General features: G+C 32.0%; 2 pseudogenes; both read right to left on the bottom strand.

Moving 5' to 3' along the window:
- Positions 1 to 7,063: 7,063 nt before the first annotated feature.
- LOC143561794 (putative indole-3-pyruvate monooxygenase YUCCA10 pseudogene) lies at positions 7,064 to 7,685 on the bottom strand (annotated as a pseudogene).
- Positions 7,686 to 9,202: 1,517 nt separating this feature from the next.
- Positions 9,203 to 10,648, bottom strand: LOC143561793 (putative indole-3-pyruvate monooxygenase YUCCA10; annotated as a pseudogene).
- Positions 10,649 to 11,897: the final 1,249 nt, after the last annotated feature.

Here is an 11,897-nt window from a genome sequence, read left to right as displayed (position 1 = left end):
CTATATGGGCCACATGGAGCAATCATCTTTTACAAGAAGGGGGCTAAAAGAGATGAACAAGAAAGGGCAAAAAGTGAGTTTTATAATTTGTTGATCATAATAAATTTATAACTTTATATTTCATATTTTTAAATATGTCAATGTGTGTAGGTAATGTATGACTTGGAAGATAAAATCAATCAAGTTGTGTTCCCAGGATTTCAAGGGTTTCCAGACAATCATTCCATATAAGTCAAGTTTACTGAATATACTAGTATTTAATTATATTTGTTTTGCCAGTTTTACCTTTTTAATGTTACCCCATATAGGTCAGACATGTGAAGTGAAAATTTTAAACTTGTTGGATGATGCTAGTAGAACACGTGTTGTATGAAATGGTGTATATAAAAGCAAATGAAGTGGAAATCACACATTTGAAAGATTATTATTTATTATATTTTTTTTATGCTTCAGAATTCTTGCATCAACATCCATGAGATTTCTGAAGGATGATTTTGTCAAAGTTGTAGAGTTATTTGATGCTACAGTCAAGTTGACCCTTAAAATTAAGGTTGCTTCTGCATGTTAGAGATACTCTTCTTACCACTTGATAACTAGTTTTGACTTTTAGGTCAGTTGATTAGTTTTCCACTTTAAAGATTGAAGAGCTCTTTATATTGATTGCATCTCTAGAAATGAATATAATTAGGCTTAGGCGTATAAGCGAACCGAACGTTCGTTGAACAGTTCGTGAACCGTTCGGTGGGAAGTTCGTTTATTTAATAAATGAACGAACATGAGCATAAAATTTGTGTTCGTTTAATTAAACTAACGAACACGAACACATGTTCCGTTCGTTCTTTATGTTCATGAACGTTCGTTTATGTTCGTTTATGTACTAATAAAAAATAATTAAATATTATCTGAATATGTCATTTGCTTAAAGGTTTTATATTTGTTAATTTGTGTCCGTTTTTGTGTTTTCATTTAAGTTTTTTTTGTGTTCATTAGCATTGGTTCATATATGTTTATTTATGTTCGTTTATCTTTGTTAGTTATGCTTGTTTAGATTTTAAACAAATGAACATAAACAAACACAAATGTCCATTTTTAAATAAACGCACATAAACATAAATATTTATTTGATTAATTATAAAGTTAAATGAACGAACATGAATATGCCCTTGTTCGTGTTCATTCGATTCGTTTACAGGCTTTCAATATTCACATTGATGAATAAATTGGTCTTATTCTCTAGCCTTTATCGATTTAATTTGTGTTCGTGAACCATTCGTGAACACATTAATTTCCTTAATGAACGAACACGAACAAAAAATCTCGTTCGGTAAGTGTTTGTGAACCGTTCGTGAACACAATATTTTCTTGAACGAACATGAACAAAGCCTTGTTCGTGTTCGATCGGTTCGTTTACAGCCCTAATTAGGCTTTGATGTAGGTAAACTTAGAAACAAATCTTGTATGTTTGACCTTAAAAGTCCACAAAATAGACTAATGTATTCTACAAAGCTCTTATTATACTGTTACTACTGTATGTGAAAAGAGTGGTACTTTGACTTTAGATGTCAATCATGTTAAGTTTCAACTTTCAACCCAAACATTATGAGAATTTTGACAATAGTCTGAATATCATCTTGTGGGACTGAGGCTTAAAAATTAAAATCAAGTAGTTAGGTTTTTATTTATTTAGTTCTAATTATTTTCATTGATTCAAAATTTTCTCATGTTAGGAGAAGGAAAGATGACTACATAGAAAATCGTGAAGAATGGTCAATTTTTATGACAAACTTCATTTTTCGATGAAATTTTGTATCGGCGTTTATGTAATGTTAACTTTGAAATTTTTGTAATTTGTATTTTATAAAATATTGTGTGAAATGGATTTTTTTTTGCTATATATGTATATTATTTGTATTATTAGACGTTAATTGTCTAATGTGCAATAGTAGTTCTATAAACAAATATTTTTGTTACCATTTAAATGTTCTAGGCAGATAAACTCTAGTTGTTTAAGCTTGAACATAAATACAGAATAGCATTCATATTTCTTTCTCTGTCTTTAAAATTTAAAATTACAATAAAATTTATTATGTTTACTCTTTTGTTTTCAATTAATTAATACTTTCTTTTAATCTTTATCATTGCCTTTTATCTTTCCTTTACTCATAACCATTTTTATAAAGTATTAAAAATTTATAGAGGGTGAACGATAAATTTTTAAATATACAGCTCTCTTATCTACTCATAACACACTAAATCACTTCATACATTATAAAAACCCCACTCACAGAAAATAAGGGATATGATGTGAATGCTCTAAACGGTTACCTTATCTACAATAGTCACAATGATTCAACAAACCAACACAACCGGTAGTTTCTATGTTTATATATCAAACTCATTGTAACTGTGTATTTTATCAAGATACTCAATAAACTAATGCATTGATTATCCTTTTAAAGAATCCTTCACATATTCCTCAATTATGTACACATGTACATCAAGACGATAAAGACGAATACGATAATGATGATTTTATATTTCACTAATGGAAAATTCCGGAATTAAAACTTCTGAACTTGGACAATTTGATGAATTAAAGGACGATAGAGTACTATAAGACGAGGATGATTATGACGATACAAAAGACGTTGAGGGTAAAGAATCCACACAGAAATTGGTGAATAACTGACATCATCATAAGAGAAAAGATAAAGGATAAATGATGTTTATGAAGAACAAGAAAACAACCGGACACGAAGAATTGCATATCACTTAAAGAAATCAGTGGACCAACGCAAACCACATTCCTAAAACAATAAATGACTCAAGGTACCAACGCAAACTGCTTGCCGACAACGATAAAAGGAATTAGGGACCAACGCAACCGCTTACTGATAAAAGAATAAAAAAAATATGAGAATGCTCTGTTTTTCAAAGAAGATTAGGGTTATTATTATTATTTATGTCACACGTATTATTTTATATTGTAAACAATAGTTAGTGGCAGTTAATATGTCAGTCAATTGCAACCATTGTGATGCCCCAAAGCACCGGTTAGGAAAGTATATAACCGACATATGTGTGTAAACAGATTGTTGATTAGTTAATTCAATATACCTAATTATTCTCTTGACCTCTAAAAGATGTTATCTTATCAGTGATAATGTTCTAGTGATAATGTTCTTGATTATAAGAGCATGTTTACGATTCTAGGGTTTTGGAGGATCCCCCTGCGAAAATAAGGAAAATCAAGAACATTGTTGAATCAATGATTATATGCTTCTCTGAATCTGAAAGCGAGATGAAGAATCGATATGACCAACAAGATCGATTATGAAATCAATACCTAGAATAATCATTGAAATTGGAAGTGAAATTGATCCCTTACATTCACTAACCGACATCACATTCAAGTCAGAAGTTTGAAATCAACGTCCTCTCAACCAACATCTAATGGTTTTGGAACCGGATGTCTCTCCGGAAGAAACATCTCTATTTAGTGGGATAAAAGTACAGTTTGCCTACATCTCACACTCCCTAGACCATGCTACTAGCCTTGCTATTCGTGAGATTTTACTGGATATGGTTGTTCTTATTGTATCCTCGCAATCAGCATCATGTAACAATCAAATTAATACTAGATATCTTCAATTCGAGACCAAAAACATCATTTTTAGTCATCAATTTTTTTATTTTATTTTTTTAGTCTAATCTTTGTTCTTGTTTATTGTCATCAATTTGAACAAAATCATCAAATTCGGAAATTTGTATCAAGACATCTAAATGTCTAAGAGCATCGAAAAATGGTTTGCAATCCATTCACATAAACCTCAAATTGAAAACCTAGATTAGAGGCAGATTCGCAACCAATCAACCATCACACATTGGGATTGCGTTTTGATTAGGTACAGATATCCATCCGAAGACGATTCAGAATAAGAGAAATCATGCACATATGAAGAGAAAAACGTTCATGATCAAGAACAACCGAACAAAGAAATTTATCTTTTAACCTGCTACATAGTGGAGACAGATTTCTCACCAAAGAGACGAATTTAAACCAAGCGACTATCACAAATGACATCTATCTTCAACAAAGGGGCCAACACCGGATCAAGAATCATATGAGGTTATGACCTTTTGACGGGTCACACCAGATTGATTCCAAGCGTACTTTCTTTTGGCTGGTCAGTGGTCACACTAAATTTTGAACCAGAGGTTATCCACGTACCATCCGTGAGGGCATCTCGACAAAGAATTTATGCATGCTTGCCACATTTCAACAAGTACATGGATTAATAGATATGAACATTACAGTGAATCTTGGTGAAGTAATTGCGCACATTTGTACTATTATTCTAGCTCTTTAGTAAATTTGTTTAATATATAAACGACTACTTAATTTTAGTATTAAATATCTTGTTATATTGTTCATCATGCTGGTCTTAGTGGCAGTGAGAAAAGAAGAACTGTGAATCTTCTATTAACCTACAAGTGGCAGGTTACCCTTAAAACATCATTTATATATAATGATTTATGGGATTGTTTGTTTGCTTGGTTGGTAATTTTGCAGAATCCAGAGGGAGTTGGTACGTAGCCATGTGTTAATGCCAAGACCAGAAAGACTCAATAAGTCCTGTGGTGTTAGTATTCAATGTTGTTAATTCCAGATTCATTGTTAAGTCTCCTGCCTGTCTATACAACTATTCATCAGCCATGCATGACTATGAATTTTTGTACTTGATTCTTTTTTTTGCCATCATGTGTATTTTTAAGGGTAAAATCGTTATTTTACAAGCGTAGAGATAATGGGTATCGTTAGCAGGTATGGTTTCTTAGATCATAACCACTTACGTTATATATTAAAATTTTGTTTCTGACTCATTTACACTACATTTGATTTTGATTCTATGTGATCATTTAGAGGTGGAAATTATGACCCGTTTATGAATAAGCCTGTTTGGATTATATTCCATCCACAACGTGTCAGATAAAATATAGCTGGAGTTGGGTCGAAATGGTCCGTTTTCATCAAAGTGGTTTGAAATTGACCACTGTACACACTCCCATTACTAATAACTGCAAAATGAGTAGGATAAAGATGTCAAAATGGGTTCCGTAAATAAAGCTTGTGATGGATTGACTCGAAACTCTTTTTTATCAAATATAAGTGTGTTAAATTTGATTACAAAAAGCATTTTTCAATAATGATTTTGTTTTGAATAAAGCTATTTTCAGTTTAATACATGTTGACACGTTTCTTTTTAGCCTATTTATATTTTGTTTTACACGTTTGACCATTAAAGATGAAAGTTAATCCAAGTTGACCCACTAATAAATATAAAGGGCAGGAATTACCATATATAACTACGATATTTTTCTTGATTTGATTAAAGAGCACTTGCAATAACAATTTAGACACGTCATATCATTCTTATCTTGGGTTTGATAACATTTTACACTCACTAAAAATGGCAGATTCATGGATTGGATACTATTCTTGTAGTAAACAAGAAGATATCCAACGCATAACACTCATACAGTATGATGGCGTTATGAACCATGGTTGGGTATTGTTATTGATAAAAATACATGCATAACTTTAAGACGTATTTTTCACATTATTATTAGGGGTGCAAACGAGCCGAGCCAAGCCCGAGCTCGACTAGGCTCGAGCTCGGCTCGTTTAACTTACACAGAGATCGAGCTCGAGCTCGGCTCATTTCGAGCACTATTTTCAAAGCTCGAGCTCGGCTCGTGAATGGATTTTGAAGCTCGAGCTCGGCTCGTTTATTATTTATTAATTATATTTTTATATAATTATAATTATTTTATATATTTTTTATATTATAATTTTATTTATAAAAGAATATATGTTATTTAGTTATGTTTATTATTTTTTTCATAACATAATATTTATTAATTAATAATTATTTAATATATATTTTAAAAAAAATTATATAAATGGCAGGCTCGTTTAGGCTCGCGAGCCGGCTCGAGCTCGATAAGTAAAGCTCGGGCTCGGGCTCGTTTATTAAACGGGCTTATTTTTAGGCTCGAGCTCGGGCTCGGGCTCGATAAAGCTCGACTCGATCGAGCTTTTTAACGAGTCGATCTCAAGTAGCTCGCGAGCAGCTCGACTCATTTGCACCCCTAATTATTATGGCAAAGTACCCAACCACCAGACTAACTTATTCTATATGTGGAATCTGGATTTGTAAAGCAAAAACGAGACTGATCAGTTGCTACGGAGCTAAAATGTTTAGGACTCATGTAATATTTCATTAATGACTTTCTATGCATTTTTATGTTCTCGAAATGACTAAACTATATTGACATCTTTTTGTGATTCTTATAATGTCGCAGGTCAGTTTTTTTACTTGTATAAACAACTTGTATTTTGGTCTTACACTAATTTTGTTTTTGTTTAGAATACAATGTAATATGTTCATGGCATTATGAAATTAAACTACACATCCACTGAACAGGTATAAAACTAGTTGGATAGGCTTTAGAAAAACAAAACATTTTTAGGTTTTGATACATTGTATGTATTTATACGTTTTGTAAATGGTACTAAAATTATATAAATTTAATATTTAGGCTATTTTGATCGTATTATAGTTACCATAATAATACAATGTAAACATGGAGAAATTTTATTACCAATCAAAATATATCTGACAATATAAATGCATGATTATAAAGGAAACAAACATTTAAATAGTAAAATAATTAAACTGGTTCGTAGTAATCGTAAACGACTACACGACAACATGCACACCTACATTTTCTAGATAGGAGCTTAATTCCCATGAACAATTTTGAAGATATCACCAGCAATGTTTTTCGCATCATTTGAGATACCAAATATTCCGGCACTCGCAAATCCAACACAATACCATGTTCTCCTTTCCAATGATTAGGGCTTTTATGTTTTGGCATTCCATTTTCATTGAAGAGCCATCCATCATCCTAGATTAAACCGAAAATGCTAAGATTAAATAACAAAAGGTTAAATAAACAAATTGAGTGTTATAACTTTAGTTACCTTAAGCCATTTTCACACGGTGCTTTTAAAACCAGTAGCAAAGACAATGGCATCAAATTGTCTCTCTTGACCATTTTTAAATTTGATTTGATCACCTTTTATTTCTTCAATAGCCGTCATAACCTAGAGACGAAAATAATATAATAATATCATAATTGTCGGTTAATGTTTTAAATGTTATTAGATATTAAAATATGATAGAGGGGTTTACCTCAATGTCTGCTGATTTGATCTTTGAAATTGTCCCAACATCAATGATAGGTGATCGCCCGGTTTCTTTTTTGATCATGAATGGTCCTTTGAATGGCCTTTGTATTCCATATACACCAAGATCTCCATACAACAACTTACTCAACATTAAGACCATCTTGTCTACGAAAGAGCAAGGAATATATTTTAGTATATACATTCCGAGTTGCACTAGCTCCTTGGTAAGAACATGTAACTGTCACAACAACAAAAATAATAGAATGAAATGTTAAAATATATCAAAAATATGCTTTTATTATATAAAACACTGACAACTAATTTATATTCAAAAATCATGCGGGTGACCGTTTAGCGCGTTTACCATGCTACGAACAACTATTGATGTTTGAGCACCCCAATTGCACAAGTCATATGCAATATCCATACCCGAATTTCCAGCACCAACTACAAGCACATCTTTGTGTTCAAATCTTTTTCTATTATCATACTCACTAACCGACACACTATAAAACCTATACGATCGTATTGGGCTATACGACCGTATATAAAACTTTTGCAGAAAACGCCAGCCTTGCTTTGAACACTCTTAAGCACCGTCGGAAAATGAAAATGTAAATTTTACTTAGCCAATTATACGAGCCTATACGAGCCGTTTAGTGCTACAAATTACTTAGCCAATTATGTTATGTAAATTTGGATAGACATTTATTTTATTCTAAAATATCATATCATTCAACTTTTTAATACAAAACATAATTCTATACAAGTGAAACAAAAAATGAAAGGGTTGAAAAGCAGAGCGGATAAAATAGCTAAAAAAAATATGTTGCAAGTCAAATAATATATTTGGATGATGGCTACATAGGATGTCCAATCATATAAATACATGGTTGTCGAAATGTTTTTTTCTAAAATACGACCCGCATAGGCTTTTACAGCCCAGGGCTATACAAGGCACCACAAACAATGACCGACAAACATCCGACACAAACTGACACATCCGACACAAACTGACACGATTAAGGTTTTATACGACCATATAGCCCTATACGAACCGTATAGGAAAAAATGGTGTAGGATAATGTCTAGTGGTATAGGAGGATCCTAAGCCTTGATAAATTAACTTATTTTGAGACTAGGGATCCTATACATTATATTCGAATTTGATGTAAGTATTAATTACCTTCATATGTGGGCTTGCCAAAACTTGTATTGACCACATACGAGTTGGCTTCTAAGCTTTATCATATATTTTATGGTACGGTTGACATAAAATACCCAACGTGTGCGTTTGCGCTTGCTTTTAGAAAAGAGGTAATTGTAATAAAATAAAGTCATTACAAAAATATAATTTCTCGGAAATAAATTTTATTAGTCAATAGGTTAAAGTTACACTATAATCTTTTCACAAATTATAATCTTAATTTTCATTAAGATTAAAAATAATACAAACATAACAAACGACTTTCGTTCCATCTTCAAAACTAGTAATTGGTTTATAAGATTAATAAACACACAATTCGTTTATTAGCGAATTTCAGTTTATCAAGATTCAAATAACACGAAATAGAAAGCAAATTAACAGACAATAAACTGCGTTGCTAGTCCTTTCCTATTAGCTAAACGTCACTTATTAAAGTGTTTGTTAATACATTGTTTTTTAATAAAGAGAATTGGGTAGATTTGGAAAAAAGCATATTTAGTTTTTAATACATTATATGTATGTTTTGTAGAGGGTGCTAAAATTATGTATATACAAAAAAAAATCAGATTTAGATTATTTTGATAGTATTATAGTTATTTAGCAATATAAAGTAAACATGGAAAAAAATTTATTTCCAACCAAAAATATATCTGATTATATAAATGCATTATTATAAAGGAAACAAGCATTTAAATAGTAAATTAATTAAACTGGTACATAGTCATATTAAGCGATTTCACAACATTCACACCTACATTTTCTAAATACGAGTTTAGTTTCCATGAACGATTTTGAAGATGTCATCAGCAATGTTTTTCGCTTCATTTGAGATACCAAATAATCCGACACTCGCGAATCCTACACAATAAAGACCATTTTCTCCTTTCCAATGATTAGGGCTTTTATGTTTTGGCATTCCATTCTCGTTAAAGAGACCTCCATCATCCTAGATTAAACCGAAAATGTACGTTAAGATAATAAAAAGAACAACAGGTTAAGTAAACAAGTGATATTACTTTAGTTACCTTAAGCCATTTTCGCACGGTGCTTTTAAAACCGATAGCAAGGATAATGGCATCAAATTGTCTCTGTTGACCATTTGTAAATTTGATTTGATCACCATTTATTTCTTCAATGGCCTTCGTAACCTATAGACAAAACAAAATAACAATAGTAAAGCAATTGTTAATTAAAGATTTAAATGCTATTAGATATGAAAACATGATAGGGGTTTACCTTAATGTCTTCTGTTTTCATCTTTGAAATTGTCCCGACATCAATGATAGGTGATCGTCCGGTTTCTTTTTTGATCATGAATGGTCCTTTGAATGGCCTTTTTATTCCACATACACCAAGATCTCCATACAACAAGTTACTCAACATTAAAACCATCTTGTCTACGAATGAGCAGGGGATATATTTTAATAAATACATTCCGAGTTGCACTAACTCCTTGGTAAGCACATGTATCTATAAAAAAAGTATGTTAAAATATATCAACAATATTTTTTCATTATTTAAAACCGTGACAACTTTATATTTAAAAATCACGCGGGAGAGTGTTTAGCGCGCTTACCGGGCTACGGATAACGATTGATGTTTGAGCACCCCAATTGCACAAGTCATATGCAATTTCCATGCCGGAATTTCCAGCACCAACAACAAGCACATCTTTGTGTCTAAATCTTTTTCCATTATCATACTCGCTCGAATGGATGAACAATCCTTTGAAGCTATCTAAACCATTAACATTAGGAATAAAACCTTCGCTATTTTCACCGGTTGCCGCCACAAGAAACTCACACACGTACTCCTCGACCAAACCCGAAACCCAATTTTTGGCGGTAACCACCCATTTTTGTGCAATCCTATTATACCATGCATTCTCAACGCTACAACGGAGCTACATTAAAATGATACACATAGTTTTGCAAGTATTGTACAAACATGTCTTTTGGTACAAATGTGGGTGCGGACAAAGGGAATGGCATATGAGTGAGTTCACACAAGCTTTTAGCTAAGTGAAGCTTTAAGCGATCATAAGCCTTTTTTTGCCATAAAGATGCATAGCAATCTTCCCTTTCAAGAACAATGTTTGGGATAGAAAGAAGATTGAGACATGCTGATGTCGCAATCCCGGCAGGTCCTGCTCCGACTATCACGACAATAGTTTCTTGTTTCATTTTCTTTCAAGCTCTTTCTAATGAATATTGTATGTTTATTGATGCAATATGTTATGCGTAGACCCTTTTTTATAGGAATTGCAAAAAGGAGGCAAAAGAGACTATTTCCCACCTTTATTGGAACCGTTACTTTTTTTAAAAGTTAGAGATTGTCATCCCGCTAAAATTTCAGCACTTATTACTCATTGAAGTATTCCCACTTTTTTTTAAACAAACTTTGAGAATTTACGTTACAAACTTAATTTACTTAGACTAGAATTTACGTGTTCATATTTGCTTAATGTATGTATGTGCCATAACAGGTATATGGTAATATCTATACTAATTTGTATGGAAGTAGATTACATTTTGATATTATTTCCGAATGTATTTTAGGTAGTTTTCATTCTCTTAATTGTTCAATGTATACCGACTTTATATATGAATCACCCGTTTGGGGTCACTACTACAAAATGAACCACTTCTAAAGCGATGATTATCATGTAATACAACGGTTTGGACGGCCGCTTTATAACGGTGTGCTGTTCTTTATAAGACTTACGGTTAAAACGCTTATTAAATCACTTTATACGATCATAACGTGCAAAAAATAATTAATCACAAGGGTTTACAAACCGGCGTACATATGGAGACCACCAAATTAGTTATAATAGTAGAGTGGTTATCAAACCGCTTTAAAAGCATAGTTTATGCCGTTAAATTGTTTCAATTATAACGGGTTACACACCGATGTATATCCTTACCACTTTTTTTAAAAAGGCGGTGTAAAAAACTAATTTAAACGGGCTAATAATGGCGGCTTCAAATTTATTATATATCGCGGTCGATTAAAAGTATGCTTTTATTAACTGATAAATGGCTAAAATTATAGATATGAATAGCAACAAACAAGCCGTATATTGTTTTTTGTTGTTTCAAAATGGGAATTGTAACAAATAACTCTCTATCAAACCAAATATTATATCTTAGCATCTATGGATATGCCTCAAACCAAATAACTTTTGTATTTGAACATGCAAATACAAAAGACTGAGACTTCATGTATATTATACCATCGTATGTGGTCGTAGCTTGAGCATCGCACTCGAGTTCAAACATGAGACATATTCGAAACGGATATATTTAATCTGTCAAATGCACGATAATCGTTAAGATTATATATATTCAAATATCATGGAAAAAAAATCATGCATGCGAGATACATACAATGTAATTAAATGAACTAAAACCTTCCGTACGTTTGATTAAT

Source organism: Bidens hawaiensis, unplaced genomic scaffold (genome assembly GCF_021521415.1).
Source record: "Bidens hawaiensis isolate Kalapana, Puna unplaced genomic scaffold, B.hawaiensis_p1.1 tig00020787_1, whole genome shotgun sequence".
Lineage (NCBI taxonomy): Eukaryota > Viridiplantae > Streptophyta > Magnoliopsida > Asterales > Asteraceae > Bidens > Bidens hawaiensis.
The sequence above is the reverse complement of the archived record's forward strand: the minus strand, read 5'-3'. Positions and strand labels throughout refer to the sequence as shown.